This window comes from Callorhinchus milii, unplaced genomic scaffold, assembly GCF_018977255.1.
Source record: "Callorhinchus milii isolate IMCB2004 unplaced genomic scaffold, IMCB_Cmil_1.0 Scaffold3, whole genome shotgun sequence".
NCBI lineage: Eukaryota > Metazoa > Chordata > Chondrichthyes > Chimaeriformes > Callorhinchidae > Callorhinchus > Callorhinchus milii.
Window position 1 is genome coordinate 49,089,759 of NW_024704744.1, and position 23,778 is coordinate 49,113,536.

Here is a 23,778-nt window from a genome sequence, read left to right on the forward strand (position 1 = left end):
GAGTTGAACTCAATCTGATTAAATTATTATTAAATGCCATTCATAACAAAACTACAATGTCAGTCCTAAAATCTTTTGATTACACTGTTGTACTTGAGTCGGGCTGGGGGGGGAGGATTTGCATACAAAACCAAAATATTCACTGAAATTGCAATGTTTCGACATTGAATCTGTTATGAAACATTGCATCTTTCCTCCCCAGAATATATTTTGTACATCGATAAGTGAAATCAAGTAAGACATCTGGTCAATAAGAAATTGTGGTTATTATATTAGAGGCAATTCAGAATGTTGTCAACCTGATGTCCTAATATGCTTGAGGCAACACTGTTTTAAGTGATGTCAAATTAATCATCTGCCATTGCTGTGTTTTAAAAGCCCAAAACATTCTACAGGCAGCAGGGAATTGTGATTTTTGGTTGTAAACGGAGGCAGAGTTTTGGCAATCTTCCTCATTTGCACATTTAAATAAGGGAAAGTGTTGATAGTTTAGTTATGCTGGTTGCATCACTCATATACAACAATAATTAGCATTTATATAGCACCCTTCATGCAGGTAGCGTCTTGGAGCATTCAACAGTGACTGATTCGATTCCGAGCTGAGGATGGAGGCAAGGTGACCGTAGGTATGGTCAAAGAGAAAGGTCTTCAGGCATTCAAGTCTTGTTTTCACTATGAATTGCACTTTTGTGAGTTTGTAAATTATTTCTTCATTTAATAAACATCTCTTTGAAAATATTTAAAAAATTGACGAGGCACTAGCACTAGATATTGTAAATATTTTTTAACGGAACTTGTTGCCTTATATAATCAGATTTTTATAATGAAAATATGCATTTACTGTAAAATCATGATTCTAAATTGTGACTTGACTACATTGTAACTTTGTACAAATGAGTATAAAATTTACTTCTCATGGGGGTAAGCAGTTTGCTATTGAGTGGTAGGATGAGTAGCGCTTGCTGCTCATCCTCTTTGTGGTTAGCTACTAGCTGAAGTTACACAAATATGGAAAGACATCAAACCAAAAGCTGGTGCTTTCTCATGAGGTAGCAGGGGTTTCAGGGTGGCATTGTCATTAGGTCATTTCCCCCTTATACTTATGACTTGGGATTTAAGAGGAAGGGAAATTTGTATTCTTAAAATAATTTAAATGCTCTCCTATACTTAAAGGATATTAAAAAAGCAGAGAATGCAAATTATCCATTTTGGGTTTGCATTTTTAGAAAATGTTGCAGTATTATAGTTGTCTTTGGACTTGTTTATGCTGTTGTTCAGATCCCTTTGTCAGTTCCTCACTTTCCTTCATTATTGCAATCAATTTGTTACAGTTCATGAAGGTTGTGTTGTTTCTAAATCATGCAAAACATCCCCGAGGATTAATTATTGGAAAAGACTAAGTGGTTTTAAAGTGCTGTCAAAATTAGGCTCAGCCATCATAAATCTATTGGCGGACGAAGCTTGAGGTTGTTGAAGAAGATCTTTGAGAGTCTAATTTTATTTTATTTTGGGAATCCAAAATAATCCATCAAACAAATTTGCAATATAAATTTATGAAAAATTTTACAAAATCCTACGTTGCTCCAAAAAGCAGAACATGCACCACAATTGTCCAATATGCAGGTAAATTCTGTATAATAAAACAAGCCTTAATATATTTTCAAATGAATGTAATTGGTACAAGTACTGTACAACTTCACAGGCTTAAATATCACAGGCAATGTTTTCAAAGTTGGTTTATCCACAGTGTGCACAGTGGAGACCTGGAATCGAAATAGATTAGCCAAATTGATTAAATTCAACAACTTGAATTATTATAGCGCCCCTCACACAGGGTAGCGTCCCAGAGCACTTCTGACTTCTCTCCTTCTAATTTCGTTCAAGAATAGCTACCTAAAGAAACTCTAAAATTAAAATCCTTGCACTGAGATGTATAATCCAATAGGTCTAGTAGCTCTTTCCAATCAACTTTGTTTCCATATTTAAATAAATAGACTAACATTTAAATATATGTACAATGCATCATTGACAGTGGGGTCTGTTTGTGTGAGATATGTTAATAATTAAAGGGCTTTTATTTGTGGAAAATAATAACCAGTCTTCTAGTGACTCGATCACCGTTCACTAAACTGGTAGCAGGTTGTTACTGATAATAATAATAATTCTTGCATTTGATATAGCGCCTTATCACGTCTTCTAGACATCTCAAAGCGCTTCACCAAATATACTATAAAATGAATTGACTTTTTGTGGGTGAAATCGGCAGTCAATTGTCCCACAAACACTGTCGTGGATTAAGTGATCAAATTGTTTTTTTTAAGGAATTATTATTCCGGGAAAAGCGATCTGCCAATCGACTTGCAACCTGGTTCCTACTTACGGCTAGGTAAACGGAGGCATGTGGAGTAAGGAAACTAGCCAACGTTTCACTCTGCTAGGAATCAAACCCAGGTCCTCTCGCTTGTGAGGCAAATGCTCTAACCACTAAGCTACAGAACTCCACGTATTCACAATCCAATATTAGAATTAGGCCAGTTATTTTTGTTTACGTTTGATGAAATGATATAACGTGTACATTTAGTGCTCCATTAACTTTTTAATTCCTTTCCCATCCCCAAAATAGTGTTCTTAAATAGACATTTTCATTGCCAAGGTTTCCTATGAAAATTCTCCTTCAACCGTAATTTTGGGCCATATGGTTTTCTTCTGTGCTAAAATTCCTGGTTCTGTGAATGCCATTTTTGGTTCAGATAATGTCTCAATAGCTTATGATTTTCTTTTCAGTAAACCTGTATTAAATTGAAAAATCTGCACCAAATTGAGAAATCGTCAACTTACTAGCGGATTCAAAGAATAGTTCAATAGCTTTTGCACATAAAATATTTGTTATGTAGTGTAGTTGTTATCCCTTTAAATACATGTTCAGATCTACAAACTTCATGGGGGTTAAACACAAATTACTAATTTGTTAGTTCTCATTCCTAGCTTTCTGTCTTCTCATTGCGTTGCACAATCCTTTCACATTTTAGCAGTATTTGTTTCAGTATCATTTGTCAGTAGCTTCCAATGACCATTTCTCTCCCCCCACCCCTCCAAACACACCTCCTCGGCCCTCATTCCCAGCTCGGTTGCAAGCTTTAGACTGTCCAGCACCTTGGGACATCTTCATGATGTAAAAGGCACTATAGAAATGCAAATTTGTTTGGTATGGTAACTTGATACCATCTTCCTGACTTCTCCCCTTCTAATATCATAATTATTACCCTGTCTCTGATATCTTGATGCCTTCACTATAATTGAACATTTTGAATAATCAACTTCTATCACAACACCTCAGTCTCTTTTTCTAAAGAGAACAAGCCCACCATCTTACCTGTCTAGATAACCTAAATCTGAAATATCAGTACATTGCTTGCATTAATATATCTTGCTTAATGTTGTGGGCACACTGCAGTGAATAATTGCTGGTTCTGTGTTTGAATTGTACTACAATTTTTGCAGTCATCGATCTGCATGGACATTTTGAATGAGCCATATATTTTTAAACATTTCCCTTGCTGATCGATACCTCCCCTGGGTGTTGTCTTCAAGTGGTGAATCCAGGCAGGTTTACAGTTTTAGCATTGCTTTTCTGTTGTGTGACGTGGACTTGAGGTAGATTATTTATTTTTGCTGGGAATGTCACTGATTTGTTTTCCACTAACCTATTTCTGAGCCATGAAATGCTCCACTTAAATACTGGTGTACAAATGGTGCATTCTCCAAGTGAAAAAGTTATTTGCTTTGGTATGACGTATTATTTTCTTTGTTGCAAACCTCAATGTAACCTGTAGAAGATTGAACTGGAGTATCAGTTTTTTTATTTGGAGGAAAACCGTGCACTGGTATGATTTGAACTAATCCGCCACTTTGCCCCCACCCTCTGGAACTCCATCCCTCAGTCCCTCCGCCTCGCCCCCTCCCTTGCCACCTTCAAAACATATCTCAAGACCCTCCTCTTCGATCGTGCTTTCGATCTCTCTGCTTCCCCCGCTGTCTTCCACACTCCCCGACCCCCGGGTCGGGTCTGTAACTCTGTCTATCCAATGCCTTGGGATGTCCTCCTGACGTGAAAGGTGCTATACAAATATCATTTTGTTGTTGTTGTAATTGGATATATAATATGGGCAACCAAAATGATGGTTGTAGCACTTCACTGTTTTTCATTGTGCATTTTCCAAAGCCTGTTTTGAAAATTTAATTGTTTTTTCTGTGTGCTAAAACTTCACTCGATACAAGACAATACAAATCGAAAGATGTTGCTTGCACCTCCAATTATCAGATTCAAGCCAGAATTACTTTCTTCCCACTGTTTTCCACAGAACTCTGGAATTAGCATTGATTTTTCAGAAAGAAACAAGTCACAATTAATTGAATGCTATTTAAAGAGATTGGACCCATTTCAACCAGCAACATGCAAGCCCTTTTAGTCAGTGAATTACAACTGCATATTCACTTAGACAAAGGTTTAAGTTTTGTCTTAACAGCATGGATAATAAAAAATATCCTTGCATGTGATACAGCACCTTTCACATTAGATGATTTCCCAAGCACTTCACTAAATTTATTGTAAAGTGTAATGACTGTGTATTTTGTTGGTGAACTTGGCAGTCACTTTGCATGCAGCAATGTCCCAAAACAGGTGTGAAGCGACTCACCAATTCTATCTGCAGAATTGCTGTTCCGGAAACTGGAAGAAACTCTATTCTCTGTTCAAATAGTGCTATGTGATCTTTAATATCTACCTAAACAAGCAGATAGAACCTTGGTTTAACATTTCATTTGAAAGGCGGAATCTCTAACATACTAGAGTGCCCCCAGCACTGCATTCGAGTGTCAGCTTAGACTCTTGAGTTCAAAGTCCCGATGTGGGGTTTTATCCCACAACCTTCTGACTCGTAGGTAAGAGTGCTACCAGCTGAGCGAGGCCAAATGTGGTAAGCAATAGTCCCTTTAACTAACATTAATTAACATAGATTAACGTTAATTTCCAAGATCTGCAGTATTTTGCATTTTATTAATTAACATAGGATTGCTGCCTGAAACCTAGATAAATTGTACTCCAAAGCATCACTGGATTGGAATAGCCATTTTAAGCCTCACGTAAGGAAATAAACACAGCAAGAATTATTTCAATTTTTCAAACCTGAAAATCATTTGTGAAGTTCTGAGCCTTTAATAGTCATAGCTTGATATTTGAATTTATACTTGTGGTAATCCCTTTAGAATATATGCTGGTGGAGTGTAAATTCTCTCGGAGACTGGTTTGCCATGGACCTGTGCTGTACTAGATGCACTTCTGGTGCTCACCAGACACCTTTTTTCACTCTGGAAAAATTGTTCACTGCTGAGTTGGAGCACCACTAATGTCACTTCCACAGCATGCATAATGTGTAGAAAGCTTACCTGACATAACTTCACAAAGGAAGCAAAACAAGAGCCTGCATTTATATTGTGTCCTTCACACAGGGTAGTGTCTCAGAGTGCTTAAATATGGTGGAGTTTGATGCTGATTCAAGAAGAGAGCAGCAGAGCTTGACGCTCAGCCAGGGAGAGAGGGTAGGTGACTAGGAACGTTCGAAGAGGGAGGTCTTCAGGTGTGATTTGAAGATGGGCAACGAGGGGGCAAGTTGGAGTGATTGAGACAAGAGAGTTCAAAAGTTTGGGGGCGTAATATCTGAAAGCATTGCTGGTGATGATGGAGCTAAGCGGTGAGGGATGTGCAGGAGGTTGTAACCAGCTGAGTGATACATTTATGTAGCATGTTTTGTGTCAGGAAGATGATTTATTTCACAACAGTTCACAACAATATGTGTACGTGGCATGCATATACAGAGGGTCCTCAGCTTTAACTTGACAATTTCGGAAGTCATTTTTTCACACTTTGTTATATTGGACCCAGGCCTCAACTATTATAATCGATTTGCCCCTATATGTAGAATCTAGTTCAAATTCAAACTAAGTAGATTGAGAAACCAGATTGAGACATATTTTAAGATAAAAGTGCTCTTTATTTTTCCAACAGCTAATTTGGCAAACAGCAAATCCACTGTTTGGGTAGCCTATGGCTAATTATTAGCTGCTAGCTGCACACCTGTGCTGGGTCTGGCCTGTGGTGAATTTCTATAATATCATTATTGATATTATTTCAGTGCCTTGGGACGTCCTCCTGACGTGAAAGGCGCTCTATAAATGGAATCCTGTTGTTGTTGTTGAATAAGTAAATTTGCTGATTGAACATGACAACGATATTAAATAGGAGTATCTTGAAAGGTACACAGAAAGCAGGCGGATCATATTTCAGTAGATGGCTTCAGTGGGGAACAAACACCATCACAATGTTGGTTCCCCACATAAGCCAAATCGGCTCCTCTGCTGTGAATGTTCTATATTACTGGTCTGCAGTGGTGCACAGGGACCATTTCTTTTAGTGTAAACTGGGAGAATTTTTTTTAAAATCATGATTCTTTATGTTAAAATGCAATGCCTATGTTTCAAAAATACAAAAGCTGTTTCAATGGCTGATTCTGAATACATTTTTAATTTATTTTTCTCTAGAAGTCCTGACATAAGAGCCAATCAGACCAATTCAGCACATACAAAATGCATTTGATTAAGTAAAGGCATCATCAGCAGAGTATTTCATTGTTTTTATTATTTCACAGCAATGCAACAACAAATTACACTTATATAGAGCCCTTCACGTCAGAATGCAACAGATATTCAGCCAAGTGATACTTGGAGATCAGTGTTGTGAAATTGCTGATTTAAATTGCATTGAGCTTTATTAATTTCATGTTGTTATCCCTTGTAATATTGATTAAAAATTGAGTAGGAGGTGCAATGACCTTGGCTAGAAATCATACACTGTCAAAGGAAAAAACAAAGACTGTTATTGAGTAAACTATTCAGTGGATCAAAAGAGATTTGAATGAAGAAGGCCATTCTACCCATTCAGTCTCATTCATAGAGAATACTATCTTCCTATTTGCAACACCAAGCTGTTTCTTAAATGGTAAAGTGTCCCGGTCTCTACCTACCTTCTGTGTTTTTCAGTACCAGTTGTTGATTATCCTCTGTAAATGAATACTTCTTGGGGTCTCCCCTAAAATTGATCTTCACAAACCTGAGCTGCTCCCTATTTTGGTAAATCTGAAAATAATGTTCTGGGTTTACAATCACAACCGCATTTAGAATTGCATGGACCTCTATAAGATCTCCTCTGTGAAGTCTATGTTCAAGGCTGGAGAGCCCTTGCTTATTATCAAGTCTAATGCTCGATAATAAGTTACAATAAACTTAAAACCAAGAACTTGCATTTATTCTTGAGATTGAGGCATTTTCAAATACTAATACTGTCTAAATGCTCTTGTGTATTTTTTGCTACTTACAAAAATGATTGTCTTTCACCCTTCACTTCTTGCTCACATGTGAAAGTGATGCTTTTCTGTATTTTCTGCAGTAACATTTGTTAAGCTTTCCTTGCTAATCAAGAAATACATCTATAAAATCCTCTACGTAGAGTCCTGTAGCTCCGCGGTTAGAGCACTCGCCTCACAAGCGAGAGATCTGGGTTTGATTTCTGCCAGGGCGAAACCTTGGGCAAGTTTCCTTACTCCACACACCTGATGATTTTCCTTCAAGAAAAAGAATAAAAAAATAATAATTTGGTCACTCAATCCACGACTGTTTCTAGGACACTGCTGTGTGCAATTGGCTGCCGTGTTTTGCCCACAAATATACAGTCAATTCACTTTAAAGTATATTCTGTGAAACGCTTTGAGACGTCTAGAAGACTTGAAAAGCGCTATATCAAATGCAAAGATTATTATTATAATGCATCCCTCTAAAACTGAGGATCTGATTCATTGCTTTCCTCTTCACTGCCACTTGCTGCCCCTTATATACAATACAAATTTACAATACAAAATTACATTTGTATAGCTCCTTTCACATTGGGAGGACGTCCCAACAGCAAGCAGAACTGTACAAATACTCCAGGTATGTCTGAGGCAGAACACTATACAACATGACTTCTGGAGATGATTTATGACCTCTTTATTGCTGTCTCAGTCTGTATGGGCTGAGAAAGCAGCAAGTCAATTAACACGACTTTTTGTGGGACACTGCTGTCGCTATTGGCTGCCGCGTGTCGCCCACAAAATATAGTCAATTCACTTTAGAGTATATTCTGTGAAGCGCTTTGAGACATCTCAAAGACGTTATAAGTAGCTATATCAGATGCAAGGATTGTTATTAACAAACTGAATAGTGGAGCTCTCAAATGCATTGATATGCACTCTGCCCTTAACAAGTGATTGGGACCAGAATATATAAATATAAATCCTGTTATCTCAGCTTCCATCAGTCTAAATTCATCACAAAAATAGCTTACAGTTATATAGCGCCTTTCATGTAAAATGAACATCTTGAAGCTCTTAGATAAAATGATCCTTGATTTTGATTTGCCTGGCCTGTCTTCCACATTATTTTCCTTCCATTTTTATTGCATGGAAGATATTCTGTCCAAGAAGTGATACATGGAATGTATTCAGCCAACACTATTCTTTTATACTTTTAAGAACAATACTATATATCAACTCAATGCTGAAAAATTGTTGTTGTCAGGGTGAAAACTTTTTTTTAAGGTAGCAATTTTATGTGCTCACTGAGTCTTCATTCACAGAACTCATTCTGTGTCTCAGAGCAACAGATGATCTGGTCAGAAAATGCAATGGTAAATGGTATCTTTAAAGTATTTTGTATTATGCTCTAAAAGAAGCACCTAACATCCAGCAGGAGATCTGTATCTGAGTGGAGGTCCAAATCCGCTATTTACAAATCACATTATGAATATCACAAATAGTCGAACAACGTATGCCAATTGTTTTTTGCTTTCTTAAAGTATAATTCTGATGCTTGTATTAATGAAATGAGTTCACTTTTCCATGGTGGTAACACTCCTGTGCTTTATAATCTCATCATTTTGCTCCTGAATGAGATTGCTAATTGAAAATACTAAATAAATAAGTATACTAATTAATTATACAATGAACTAATTAACTGATACTCCAATGCAGTGAGAAGGGTGCCGTGCATTGTTGCCGGTGTTGTCTTCAGCTGAGACATTACATTGAGGTCCTGTCCGCCTGTTCAGTGGACATTAAAGGCTCCATGGCACTATTCAAAAGGAAAAGTGGGTTTCTCCCGGTCTCTTGGCCAACAATCCCCTGGATCATTGAATAACACAATTCTAACCTGGAGGTACCAAGCCTTCAACATGAGTGTAAGTACTGGGATTGTTTTTTGCAGTGGAAAGAAGCTGTTTCTATTAAACACATTGTGGAGTCCTGTAGCTCAGTGGTTCGAGCACTCACCTTGCAAGCCAGAGACCTGGGTTCTGGGTTTGATTCCCGGCAGGGCAAAACATTGGGCAAATTTCCTTACTCCACACACCTAATAATAATCCTTCAAGAAAAAAAAGCAATAAAATTGGTCACTTCAATCCACGACTGTTTGTGGGACACTGCTATGTGAAATTGGCTGCCGCGTTTCGCCCACAAATATGCAGTCAATTCACTTTACAATATATTCTGTGAAGCACTTTGAGACGTCTAGAAGACATGAAAAGCGCTATATCAAATACAAGGATTATTATTATTATTACAAGCTCTGCCCACAGGAATAGGAAAGAACACGGTTTTAATATTAAAACAATGAATAGTATAGTGAAATAAACCATTTCACCACTTGGGTTTAGTCATTTGAGTTTCCTTTTAAGATCTCTATTGCAGTCAAACCACAACACATCAATAACCTTGATTTAATATTTTTTTTTTACGAGGCAATCTACAAAAATAACCTTTTTGCGTTCACTGACTGGATAAGATGAAATGAATAATTATTTTCGTTTGTGGGTGTCTTATTGATTTCAATGTATGTCACATTGTGACTTGTTCTCTCCCCCCACCTCTCTTCCCCACTGCTGCAAACCCCAGCCACAAGGTTGAATGACTTGAATTGTTCCTGGGTTTTTGCCAATGTCGTTGTAGAGCCAGTTGCTTTCGGGGGCACTTGGGTGGAATGCAACGACTCTGACATTGCCTCCATTTGTACTCCTGCAGAAATCTCATAGATTCGGTTAAACCAATTCTTTATGCCTTTGCTTCTAGTGCTTCAATATATTGTGCCACAGTCTTGACAAGCACAAATTTGATTTTTAGATTCTATTTGATATTTAGTACATCTCTGTGGCATCAATGCATTTTAATGAATACCTGCAGTTTGATTAGATATCCATCTAACTGTTTGGAATCTCTTGATGTGATTTTTACTCCAGCAAGGAGACCTGCTTGAAGTTCCAATGACTGAAAACTCAAGTCACCCTTTTTGACCCTGAAATACACAAACACACAAATGATGTAGTGTATAAATTAATGGCTTTAGACTGATTAACTTCAAGATCAATTAAATGAAAATATCCTAAACTAAAAAGGGAAGCGCTAAACTGCAAATTGCCAAGTATGTTTTTCTTAAAAATATTTGGGATTCATTTTGGTTTGTTTCAAGTCGAAGTCCTAGGGAATGAAATGTTCTTTGCTTTCCCTTAGCAAACCTACCAGGAAAGGCTGAACAAGCTTCAACTCTTTTCTCTTGAAAAGAGAAGGGTGAGGGGTGACCTAATGGTGGTCTTTAAAATGATGAAAGGTTTTGATAGGGAAGATGTTTCCACTTGTGGGGGAGATCAAAACCAGGGACCATCAATATAAAATAGTCACAAATAAATCAAATAGGGAAGTCAGAAGAAACTTCTTTACCCCGAGAGTGGTGGGAATATGGAACTGCCACAAGGAGTAGTTGAGGTGAATAGCATAGATGTATTTAAGGAGAAGCTAAGTATATGAGGGAGAAAGGTACAGAAGGTTATGCTGATAGGCTTAGTTGAGGAAGGGCAGGAGGAGGCTTATGTGGAGCATAAACACCGGCATAGAATGGTACCGAATGGCCTGGTTCTGTGTTGTATATTCTATGTAATTCTATGTAACCCCGACATTTACACATGCACATTTTTTTGCATCCAGTTCATCATCAAGCACTTGCACGTTCTTAGATGTTTGAGCTCCCTCTGTGCTTTAAACTTTAAACTGATCATATCAACCTGGCACTTGCATCCTCTGAAGTTATTCATATGACTGTATATGCCCAGTCCAATAGATGACACGGTATATGTTCTTTCAAGTACACTGATTTTTGGAGAAAGCTGATTGAGGGGGCTTTCAACAGTCCCCAACCACTCTGGTACGTTAGATCTAATTAGAAACCCAGATGCAAAATAAACTTGCTTCGCAAGCTAACAAATGTGCCTTAACCCCAACTTCAGCAGGTAATTACCTGCATATCCGCTTCAAAGCGATACAAAACCAAGTTGAAGTAATTTGCTCTGTGACAAAATTATGCATAATTTATTTTCTTGCCACTTTAAAATTCTAGGGAGTTCATAAGATTAAAAAAGATGCTTTCTGCAATACGAAAACATTGGGCTTTAATTTACAATACAGATGCAGTTGCAGTGTAGTTTGTGAATAATACATTAAAAAGAGAAAATATCTGTTCATTCAATATTACAAGGGGCTACTATGCATGCACTTTATTCTTGGGAAATATCTATTTATTTTATGAATGCAAATGCACTGGGGAAATATACCAAAACTTAAGCATTTGCAGCCGTTATGGATCAGTACTTTTTTCCATTTTTAAAGAAAAATTGTCTTTAAACCCAAGAATGAAAATAGTCTGGTCAGAATGCGTCTCACGTAATAAATAATGCTGAGAACCACACGGTGCTTTTTGTATTTGTTAAATAGCAGTTATATGTGCGGGGGGGAAATGAATTTTTACTGCAGTTACTTTGATAAAGAGTATCTGTTGATTGGTGTGTGGGCTGATCACTTCAAAACTTCAAGAATGGGTTTTGTTCAATCTCTTCAAAGCTAAGAGTGAGACCTTTATCTTTTATTGTAATATGTTGAATAATGTGGAATATGTCCCATTATTATTTTGAACTGAAAATATTCTGCATTACTGCTGCTAGGATCCTGTGGAATATTACTTATTAGTTGTTGCAAACAAATGTGGAAAAAAGAAGTAAAGTTGGCATGTAAGTTATTTACATCACTTTGATGAATTGCTTCTGTAACTTATAATAAAACAAATGTTAAAGTTGTTTTGCTTTTTTTGCTTGTTTGGTGTTGTCGACTCCTGTTAAATACCACCAACTAACTTATTTGAAAATATAATAATAATTCGGTCACCTTAATCCACAACTGTTTGTGGGACACTGCTGTGTGCAATTGTCTGCTGTGTTTCGCCCCAAAATATGCAGTCAATTCACTTTACAGTATATTCTGTGAAGCACTTTGAGACGTCTCAAAAACATAAGGTGCTATATCAAATGCAAGGACTATTATTGTTTAACAATTTAGATTTGTATTGGGTCTTTCATATAAAATAATCACTTTTATGGTCCTTTATGAGATTAGCTTAATTAGAAAAGTTAATGTTATGTGGACAAGCACAAAGGCTAATTTTTGTTCAGTCACATCCTACAAATAACTTCATTCACCTGACACACAATCTTTCCTGGCCTACAATTCTCCACCCCACCCACCTGAAAAAAAACGATTAGTTATTCACTTCATGACTATTTGTGGGCATGTCTGTGGAAATTGGCTGCCACGTTTGACTACAAAATACACAGTCACTACAGTTTATAGTAAATCTGTGATTCAGCAACTCTCCACATTGAAGATTCTGACCAGTTTGAATGGAATTATCATTGCTTTGCTCCCCAGTAGTTTGCCTTTGGGTCAGTTTTGTTGGCAGAGTTACCATCCTAGATGACGAGCATTCAGACATCATAATGTTTTGTTCATTGCCAAAATTTACAGAATGTTGTTCAGTATTTTTCGATGACTGTTACTGAGCAACAGGGAGATTAGTCTTCTTGTGTATAGAATATTAAACACTGGGAGAAGCTCACTTCTCTGATGAATTGCCTGACCTAGAAAATGCATGGCTTCCTACTTTAACAATTTAATCCAATGAATCAGTTCCATCATTTGTTCTGTTATATTTTGTGGCATGGTTAATGATCAACCAATGACTATCCTCCTAGCGGGGAGATAAGCAGGGCATCTTTGGAGCTGAAGTGGCTACAGGGCAGACCAGTCACTGGAGGCAGGGAGTCTTCCCACTCAGCTCCCGTTAACCCAGCAAGCCAAATGGGTAGGATGGTCCTAGCGGGATAAGCAGCGGGATAGCTTGTCAGACAATGATATCAATGGCAAGCAATGCGGTTTTAGCTGGTTAAACTCCAGCAATACCCCAATGGACACTATGGGGTCCCCAAGCCTTAGCTTTTGCCACCTGCACCTAATACTTCATGAAATTAGGTAAGCAGGATGTGCTTTCTATTCCAACAATCTATCTCTTGAATTTCCATGTGTTGCCGGGATGCATAGAATTCTCAGTTTTCTTTGGATACTCTTGGGCATGGTGATGGGTTTCTGCAAGTGTCAGACACCCGGCTGACAAAAATCTGTCAGTGCCTAAATTGCATACAAATAATGATTATCCATTTAGGTCAATTATATGTTAACCATATTCTGTCTTAAATTTCCTACCTTGTTTTAGGAATTTTTGTTTATTTGTTTATGGGGGATATGGCTTTGCTCACATTGGCTACAAAATACACAGTCACTACACTTTTGACAATTGATGATGTGGTGAGACGTTATATCAAATACATATAACCTGGGCCACAAGTTGGCCATCCCTGCACTATGTGAAGGGTGCTGTGTAAATGCAAGTTGTTGTACCTTTTCCTTTTGTTAAGCAGCTTCTGTTCCCTGTAGAGTTACACTGTGCTCTAAAGTTGAGTGTATATTTTTTTAAAAATTGGTGATCTATCAGTGTATAAAATCCACCCAACTATGTGACAAGCTAAGGGCTATCAGGCGTACTCCTCAAACCTTTTGCTGCTTGATAGCAGTGAAGTGTATCCACTTCACATCTGCTTCAGTCCTGATGTGTCACATTTGATGAGTTCCAAATATTTTTTCAACTAGTAATTATTCCTCACAGAATAAACTTCTTTGATTTGCAAAAGGAAGCAAATTCCTTACTGATGGTACATCTCTTCAGTGGAGCGTTTCCTTTTTAAACCACTTGTTCTTTAACTAACAATGCACTTAAGCCTTATCCATTGGTTTCAAGACCCAATGAACTCACATAGTCGAGGCTGACACTCCAATGCAGTGTCCGAGGTGTTGTCATGTGGATGACATTAAACTGAAGTTCCATCTACCTGTTCAGGTGGATGTTAAAGATCCTATGGCACTATTCTAAAAACAGAAGGTAGTTGTCTTAGCCAACAATCCCCCAAATAAAATTGGTTGCTCACTTCATAGCTGTTTGCCGGATATTGCTTTGCACAAATTGGTTGCTACATTCATCTGCAAAATACAGTCTCAACACTTGTCAGTAAGTCCTGTGAAGCACTTAATGTCTTTCTCCTAATGTGAAAGGCACTGTACCAAATGCAAGATTATTATTAATAATGCAATCAGGCTTCATTCAGTGTCTTAAGCATTTCTTAAGGGAAGTATAGATATAATAAAAGGTAATGGTTTTAATAATTATTATGCTTTTATAGAGCTTTTTCTACAATCTCCCTCAGAAGTAATTAAGATTGTTGGTTAATTCTCTGCGATGTTTGAATGCGTCTTGGGAAGTGCCTGATTGACCATGACAAAAGTAGAGTAAGATAGGACTGGGAGTGGAATGAGGCTACCTGATCTTCTGTTGTCCATAAATACCATTTCAGTTGAGAGTTTTTTATGGAGAGGAAGCTATATGTAGCTAACAGTAATTATATAGGCTGCCTGATCATTTAAGAAGATGAGGCTAAATTATGCTCTGAATTTATTTTTAAAAAGTAACAATTTTATCTTTGATACTTCATATTTAGTTTTCAGGGAATCGCGTCATATAGTGGTAAAACATTTACTTCCAGAATCTTTGCCTATTCTTGCACGAGAGGTTACATCCAAACTACCTCTAATGCAATGAGGGTTTCCAAGAGCATTCTTGGAATCAAGTGATGTTTAGAGGTTTCAAAGGTGGATAGACAATATTTTGATCTCCTTAGGTATTAAAATCCACTCTATTGAACAGCTTCATTTGAGGTCCTCTTGTACTGGAGAGTTAAAGCAGATTTAGAAAGATGGCAAAGTCTTTCATTTTTCTATGTGGCAAAATAGATTGCATATTTAGACTTGAATATTTTATCATATGTAAATTATACTCCATGGCAGCATTTATGAATACAAAATAATATGTTATAGGCCCTTAAGGGGGAATTTTAAAAGATGAGTGTTTTCAAAATTCTAGCATTAAAAAGAGTGATGATGGCCTTTCATATTGTATAAATGGTATATTCTCTTGAGATCACCTTGCTGAGACAGTGTGAGAAAAACACTCCTAAATAAAAGGAAACCTAATTCCATATAACTCACTGGGAACAATAATTGAGTGCAATGGTATCAGTCTCCTGCAAATGCTGTAATCTGATCCAGAAACACAGCAAACCAGACCTTACTATTCATTGATATTTTTTGCTTCATTCTACATTTCTTTTACAGTTTGACAGTATAATAATAACAATGCTTGCATTTGATATAGCATCTTATAATGTTGTCAAAATATCTTAAAACACTTAACAAGATTTCATTATAAAGTGTAGAGACTGAGTATATTTGCAGAGAAAATCTGGCAATATGGAAACAATCAGAAAATTAGAGATCTATTTGTGATATTTTTAATTTTGACACAGTCGACCACGCCATCTTCCTCCACCACTTCTCCTCCCTCATCCACCTTTGTGGGACCGCACTCATATGATTCGAGTCCTACTTAACCAACCGACTCTGTTTCATCTTGGGAAATATTTGTCCTCCCTCCCGCCCCGGTCAGCTGTGGGGTACCCCAGGGCTCCATCCTTGGCCCTCTTCTTTTCCTTATCTATAAGCTCCCTCTGAGTGATGTCATCCACAGACACGGGGTAAACTTCCACATGTATGCGGATGACACACAAATCTACTTTGCCTCCTCCAGTACCAACTCCAGGTCCACCTACGTTCTATCAGCTTGTCCGGCAAACATCAGGGCCTGGATGAGTGTAAACTTCCTGCAGCTGAATATGGATAAGACGGAAGCCATGCTCCTTGGCTTCCCTCAACATCTTCACTCCTGTGGATCTAAACTCCTCAACCTCCCTGGGCTCCCCCTCAGACTCACCGAACTAGTGCGCAATTTAGGCGTCCGGTTCGACCCCCAGCTATCCTTGTTGCCCGACATCCGGTCCCTGACTAGGACCGTCTAGTTCCACCTCCGCCACATTGTCTGCCTCCAACCATACCTTACCCCAAATGCAGCTGAAACACCCCCAGCCTGGATTACTCAAACGCACTCCTCGCCGGTCTCCCCAGCTCCACTATTCAAAAGATCCAGCTCATTCAGAAATCTGCCACCCGCATACTGACCCGGACCAAACTCCGTACCCACTTCTCACCAGTTCTGGCCCGGCTCCACTGGCTCCCCATCACCGCATGGATCGACTTCAAGATCCTCACACTCGTGTTCAAATCCCTTACAGCCATCTCCCCCGCTAGATCGGAATCAGGCTCTGCCACTGTTAAGCTCTCTGAGATGCTACCCTGCGCGGAGGGTGCTATATAAGTGCAAGTTGTTGTTGTTGTTCAAGCAATTATCATATGAGAGAGGGAAGCATGAGGAAGCGGTGGGGGGGTGGGGGGAGAAAAATGTAAATGTGGACATAAAGGCACTGAATAAATGTAAAATTTGTATTGTTTTGTTTGAAGCACATGCCTTATGTCCAATTAATGAGGGATTGTAAATTCTATAACTTGGGAGGGGAAGTTCACCTACAAGTCAGAGTTACTACACTTTACATTAAAAGCTGTGAAGAACTTCAAGATGTTTCAACAACATGGTAAGGCGCTATATCAAATGTAAGGATATTTTAAGTTAGATTCTTGATAGATTAGTCAGAAAAGACATGATCAGCACACTCCGTGAAGTATATAGCTGCAGAACAGAACATTATTACATTCAAATCTTAAACATTAGGACAAAATGCAACTCCACATTCCTGATTTTTCTATATACTTATTATCAATGTTGAAATAATATCCTGGCATTTCTAACTTGATTGTCTTCATGATCAATAAGAATTTAACATTTTTTTTAGCTAAGAGCAGACTGGATGGTCCAAAGTAACTTGCTGTATTTTTTGTAGGATGAAAGGAATCTGATTTTACCTTAAAAAAGAATCTAAATTGTGGAAATAGGAACTCCTTCCTATAGCCAGAAGTACCAACCTGTGTCAACCCCACTCTGACGAGATCCATTTCCTGAATGGAGTCCCATTTGTTCAATGGGAGTTCTAACAGGAAGGAATCCTGATAAGAAAAGCACACATTGAATCCCAATTCTTGTTTATTTACACATGGTCTATTTTTTGTTCAAAATTAGGAAATTTTATAAGATCATGATCTTATAAAATGGAATAACAGGCTTGAGGGGCTGAGTAGCCCACTCCTGTTTCTATATTTCTAAATAAGGAATATAAGGAAATAAGCCTATTTTGGTGGGAATGTATTTTTGCTGTTTCAATTTAATATTTACCAGAGGATCTGTTGATAGGAGCCTTTTGCTTCTGTTGTTGCTTCAGATCGAGAACCTATTATTGCTCCCGCAACATTAATTAATATGAGCACACATGGCCCAGGGGTACTCATAAGCTGACATTAACCTATGGAGAAACAATTGGCATCTGATACTTGTATTTCTCATTAGTACGACAGAGTTCAAAAACCCACCACTTTGCCAATATTATGCAAATGACCAACTATAGTGTAACACAAGAGGACAGGGAAAAATACCTTAAAAATAAACATTGGGTTTCATCCCAAAAATAGATCTTCATAATGTCTACAGTAACTGTATGCAGGTACATAACTATCTACCATGGAATTTTGTCTCCCGCTATTTGGGTGGAGTGACTGGGCTGTATTTCAGGTTATGCAGTAGAATTGCAGAATTTGGCAATGCACATAATAGCAATGCAGAATTTAAGGGTAGCAATTCTGGTTGTGTCAACATAAATAGAGTTAATGAATACTATTTTTTGTTTTCTTTAAAATCGTGTAATGTTGTGGACAGAGAAATTCTGGAATGTAAGGAAATGGTTGGGCTGGAATGTCAATCAGTCTGCAAGTTTCTCAAGGCATCTCAACTGTCTATTGAGCCCTCATAACTGGGACCGGGGAAATGGCTTACAGTCTTGCCACCAGAAACCCCCCAGCGCTTTCCATTGGCTATTTTAGAATGTCATGGACCTGCTCATTTAAGGAAATGAAGCAAAGCTCTGTTCATTTTTTCCTTTATAACTCAGCACCGTGTGAGTTTCTGTGTGCTCTCTCTATGTCATGACATGCATGTACTGAAGAGCAAAATACCTCCAGCTCCCAAACCTAACAACAAAGAAAACAATTTAAAGTTAGTGAGAATGTGAGAATATTGTATTGTCCAAATACATTGCATTAAGAACACTTATCAGCAGGAAGGCTTTTGGGCAATCTATGAACTTGTATGCAATCAGCTCTTTCTAAATATGAGACTTTTACTTTGCCTATTAGGATAAATTAATCTTGGCATGTTGAATTTAAATTAACCATCAGCACATGTTTACTTACAATGGGAAATAAGAAACACCAGTTTTTTAAGCTGCAAAGGTACTGTCTCACTAATAACTTAGCACTTATTACTATATAATGTTTTAAGTTTATGAGCTATTTGATTAATTTCATTGTGTAAATGTAGTCAGGCCTTTCTAAAGTGCTACTAAAGTGCTACTAAAACTGCAAGGTTATCGATTTTAGTGGATCCTAAATATTGAGCAGACAAGATTGTTAATATCCTAAATATTGAGCAGACCAGATTAATTTAGTTCACGTGCAGTCTGGTCCTCAACAGGCGAGGCACCCTGGTAGTTATGAACTTCCTGGCTTGATTAGATAAGTTGAAGAACTTAGTGATATGAACAGGGTTATTTACAGACTAAGAATTAAAATAATAATAAGTATCCCTTCTCCAAATAAGAGGAACAAGCCCAAAGTATGAATTATGGTCAAGAAAAAACACCTGAAAATCCACATGAATAGTATTTAGTGTTTGGGTTTATTTTAATTCAGATGATGGTTACAGCCATGATAGTTGAGTCCTGCAAGTTTTTCAGTAGCTTGAGCTGAGGAGTCCACTCCCCTCTTATCAGGCGGTAATTACCTCTTGCTTCTTCTCCTCAAAGCTTTGGGTTTTCTTAATCTCTCAGTTTGATTTGTCTACTCTTCATCTCTCATTTTTACACAGCGTTGTGTCTCTATAAGGAGAATAGAATAAATCGTGTGGCACTTTAGTGAAATTCATAATTAATGTGGTTAGGGTTTGGGTAAGGAATTTTCACCTGAAATCCTTACTTTTTTGGGGGGGGGTTGGGGGTGGGTTCAGCTGGGTGACCAAAAAAATGGGTGATGGTTTTCTGCATGTGTCTGACCCATCACCATGCTTAAGAGTATCCAAACCAAGCTGAGATTTCCATGCATCCCACCTACACCTGGAAATCCCAGAGATAGATTGTTGAAATGGAATGCACACTCTCTCCTTGGAGGGACGCTTCCCGATTACCTAATTCCGGTAAGTATTTGACGCAGGTTGGCAAGAGCCAAGGCTTGGGGATCCCAGAGTGTGCGATGGGGTTATTGTTCGAGTCTAACCAGCTTAAACCGCATAGCTTGCCATTGATATTGCTGTCCGGCAAGCTTTCTCGCTGCTCGTCTAGCTACCCCACCCTACCCGTTTGGTTTGCAGGGTTAACAGGAGCTGAGTGAGACGTGGGAGTGGGATGGCTGGTCTGCCCTTCCAGGTCCTGCCAATATTGTGGAATACTGTGGACCCACCTGGCTCAGGAACCGGACTACCGAGACCGCCACAGGTATTGTACGTAAATATATCACTGTGAAGAACAGCAATAATTTGCATTTATAAAGCGTTCTTTTTGTAGAGTAGCATCTTGAAGAAACACCTATATATCCTCCTGGTTTCTGCAGTAATTGGGAAGGGCTTCTCGCCAAACTGAAGAACATGTTTGTAGCATAGGACTTCACTGGAAGGAATAATGGAGCCAGCAACTGTCAGGAATTGATGACCGGCAGTGCAAACATGAGGCCCATTATGCTTCAGCTGCTCAAACATGATAAAGCAGGACTCAGGAACCATGCAGTAAGGCTTTAATAGTTGGAGAATAATAATGATAATCCTTAAATTAGATGTTGCCCGTTTCACCTTGGGCGGATATCCCAAAGTGCATCGCACAATATTCTGTAAAGTGTGTGTTTTGTGGGTAAATGCGGCAGCTAATTTGCACACAGCAATGTCCCACAAACAGCCATGGAAGTGAAGGATCAATTTTATTTTGGGGACGTTGTTGGCTAGAACACTGGGAGAAACTCCTTTCTCTTTTCAAATATTGCCATGGGATCTTTAACATCCAACTGTACAGGCAGATGGGACCTCAGTTCAATGTCTCATCTGCAGGACAACACCTCTGTCAATGAAGCACATGCCCAGCACTGCATTGGAGTATCAGCTTAGACGACATTAATTCATATCCCGATGTGGGGCTCGAGCACAAAATCCTTCTGACCTCAAATGTGAGAGGGCTACCAACTGAGCCAGGCTGACACACATAACATCCAATAAAATAACTCAATGACTTGTTTTTGAGCAGGTTGGAAGAGGCAAAGCAGTACATCCCTGTGTTAGAAACAAAGGTGAAAGGTGTTAATTAACACAACAAATGGTTTGCAAATTTTATCCCAAATTATTTTAACATGTAGAGTATTATGTTGTCTCACTTATACTGTGGTTTTAGTATTGATCTGATGCAAATATGATGTGAAATTGACAGTGAAAATACAGTATAAATCCAGTTTATGCCACACAGACAGAATTGACTTGGGTTTGGCTGGCATCATTTCCTTAGAAGGTGGTTTTGTTAGAAAAGCTATTCACAGCACTTCCGTATAAATGCAAATAGCGTGGACTCATTCCGAATCATTTCTCCTCACACGTCACTCTTTCACAGGCAGCCATAAATATTTAGATTAAAAATAAAATTGCAAATCCTATCTTGCTAAAATGGCCTCAGGATATCTTCTTTTATTGCACATTCACTGATCACAGACCAAATGGGCTTACATTACCAAGGTTACATAGTTGGGTATGTAACTGTGTGGGATCCATCTATAAATCCACTCAGTCTCTTTACAACAATGTCTAACTGGAAGCAATTTTACATCACTTTCAGTAGTATGGACAGGGCATAATAAATAATAAATCATAAGGCTAATAGAAATAATTTAACTGTTGCTCATATGTTCAATTATGGTCTGTGTAGATATCACAAGAATTAGACCGAACACAATTTGTAGGAATTTTGACTGCCAGTGTGTCTGACTATCAATCTGGTCAGCAAAGGACCAAAAAAAGTTCTCTGTATCTATCAATCAGACCCTACTATGAAAACAGTTGTCCACCCCTCATATTAGAACCTCGATTAAGCAATTAGCGTTGAGTAAGTCTGGGTATATGACATTGGAGTTGGATCTCCAGAACATGAAGTTGGCGAGTACTTCACACTCTGTTCCATTTTTTTGTTCACGTGGAAGCCCCATGGACAAGCCTGGTCATTGTAACAAGCCTCGACTATGCCAACTTCCTGTTTGTCGGCCTTCTCAACTCTTCCTCCACAAGTGCAGATCATCCAGAACTCTGCAGCTTGTGTCCTCTCTCGCACCAGGCTCCATGACCCCATCACAACCACCCTTGCTGGCTCTACTGGCTCCCCATCCCTCAAGAGGATCGAGTTCAAAATTCTCATCCTCTCCTCCAAGGCCCTCCATACTCTTGCCCCCTCCTACCTCTCCGACCTGCTAACTCCTTATCAACCTGTCCGCTCCCTCAGCTCAGCAGGCTCTGGCCTGCTCCATTTTCCCTGCCTGGCCTGCCCCAACATCAATTGTCGGCAGCCTTCTGCCTCCACCCTACATTCCCTTTGCCTCGCTCTCTCCCTTTCTTCCTTCAAGGCATGCTTCAAGACTCTCCATTTCGACTGTGCCTTGTCCACCCTCCTAACCTGACTGCCCTCCACCCTCCCTGATCCTAAACCCCTACACCCCCCACCCAGAAGAGTATCCAAATCAGACTTGCATGCATTTCATGGATATTCCAGAGATATTTATTAGAACGCAATGCGCACTCTACCTAGAGGGACGCATCCTGTTTAATTAATTCCAGAGAGTACTAGGTGCAGTTTGGCAAGAGCCAAAGCTTGGGGACCCCAGAGTGTGCATTTGGGGTACTGCTGGAGTTTAATTAGCTAAAACTGCATTGCTTGCAATTGAAAGCACAGCCTGGCAAGCTTTCCAACTGCTTGTCCTGCTAGGACCACTCTAGCCTTTAGAACTTTGGCTTGTAGGGTTCACAAGAGCTGAATGGGAAGAATCCCTTTTCCTGAGTAACTGGCCTGCCTTTTCACATCCAGGCTGTTCCATATTGGTCCTTCCACTACGCAAAAGGCAGATGTCTCTCGACTAGCTTAGTGATTAGAAAACTCATATTTGATACAACAACTGCTGTAGGCTATTACCTGGAGTCTAGGTTTGTGAAAACACACCCATGTATCCAGGTCATGTATCCATCTTGATTGGTTTGCAGAGAGGTAAGTAGCTGCTCCTGAAACTCCGCACCGCCAACTGGTTGAATCATCACTCAATGGAGAGGAGTGTGTGTCCAAGCTGGCAGAAGGAAGGTAACAATGCTCTCACTCATTTAATGCTGAGCTGTGCTGCTCCGAAGAGGCTCACAGGGAGTTCTTTGTACCTGCTAGCCATCTAGTGAGGGGCTGGAGGAAAGTGGGTACTACTTGAATGTCATCGAGGCTTTGTGCCCGGCAATGGAATATTGGAATTGACTGAATCCTCTGTGGCAGTCTTGATGCTCCACTTCCTGAGGGTATCCATGATATTCCAAGGCACTGTTGATGACAGGCCAACCAGCTTGGGCAAAAGGATGATTACATTGCTCTCACCGTTTCAGGTTATTTTGTGCCACTCACCAGGAAGCTTATGGGAAGTTCTATATACCTACTATCCATCCAGTGAGGGTTTATATATGGGATTTTTCCCACTTGGCTTCTGTTAATCCTATAAACCATAGCCTAAATGGTTCTAGCTGGAAGTTTGCCACATTGTGCTCTCAATGGCAAGCTATGTGGTTTTAGTTGGTTAGCAGTAGCTAGCACACACTCTGGGGTCACTAAGTTTAACTCTTACCAACCATACCCAGTAACTTTGAAATTTTGTAAACAGGGTACATCCCTCTGGGGTGGGACATAGGAATTTACATATTTTGAACACAGAGGTGGAACCCTCAGTCGGAGCTGGATACTCTTAAGCATGGCAATAGGTTTCCAATGTGTCAGACAGACAACTGACCAAAATGAAAACCATAGGAAGGAAAATTGACCTTTAATATATGACA